Source organism: Chelonoidis abingdonii, chromosome 2 (genome assembly GCF_003597395.2).
Source record: "Chelonoidis abingdonii isolate Lonesome George chromosome 2, CheloAbing_2.0, whole genome shotgun sequence".
Taxonomy (NCBI): Eukaryota; Metazoa; Chordata; order Testudines; family Testudinidae; genus Chelonoidis; species Chelonoidis abingdonii.
In genome coordinates, this window is record NC_133770.1 from 230,560,118 (window position 1) to 230,561,326 (window position 1,209).

The following is a 1,209-nucleotide window of genomic DNA, read 5'->3' on the forward strand; positions in this document are numbered from 1 at the left end:
CGTTACGTGGCCGCTGAAAAAGATTGCTCTGGGTGCCGCCGCCAGGACAAGGCCCATTGGAAGATCGGGTTTGGTGGGCCGTCCAGGGTGAGCGGGCCTGGAAAGTGGGAGTTTGGCCCTACACGCACAGGCACAAATCCGGAAATCGGGTTTTGGGGGACCGCCCTCTGACGCCTCTGGCAATTGGGGGATTCGTAAGTCAGGGTTTGGGGGCCCCTGGATATGGGATTGCGCTCCCCAAACACCAGCGCGACACACAACTACACCCCCATTCCAGAGCCGTAGGACGCGGAGGGGGTTCGGAGAAAGGATTTCCCAGTGTGGTCCCCTCACCCGTGGTGGCCAGAGGCCTCCAATCGCCAATCAGCGGTCCAGTTGGGGGCCCGCGTCTATGTAGACACTGGCGCCGTGGGGGCCCCGACGTCCTGCCAGAACGGACCGCGGCGGCGGCCGCTTTTCCAGGGGCCTTGGGTAGGGACCTCCCATAGACCCGCCGGCCATCGCGCGGGGGGGAGCGTGTAAACCCTAGGACCCCCTCGAACCGCTTCCCCCGCTTTCTTCAGGGAGCCTAACCTGGGCGGGCCGGGTGCTGAATCCGGCCAACAAACTGCGGCGGTGGCAGTCGGTGCCCGTTTTTGGCCGGTTCGTTCCCTTCTTTCGTTCTGGTACTAGCTCTGCCTGAGGCTCAGGTGACTACGTCTTTAAACTGCCCGGGAATTAAAAATCCTCTCCTGTTTGCTCAGCGAGGTGTGAGTGCAATCTCAATCAATCAGCAGCAATGCTGGCCACGCCCCCAAACGTTTCCCCAGCATGGAGCACTGCCGAGCTGCAGGTATCTATCAGTGTGTGGTGGAGAAGTAACAGTTCGTAGTCCCCAGCTGTTGATCCCGCCGCAGAAATTATGATCTCTAGGCCAGTATATCACACGTTCAAGCAAGACAGGGCAATGACCGAGATGGTGTTCAGTGTAGGGTTATAGGTAAACGAACTGAGAAGTCCTACGAGCAAAGCCCATGATGGAAACGCGCCTTGGTTGCTGCCCCCACTACTGCACCGGTTTTACAAGGAGCTGGATGCAAATACGGCACTGTGACCCTCCCAATCCAGATATACTGGACAGTTCACGACTGGACTAACGCTTGAAAGAAAGAGTTCGTAGGTGTATGCTGTAACAACGATAGTGGTCCCTTTCCCCGAAAGAACACTCAC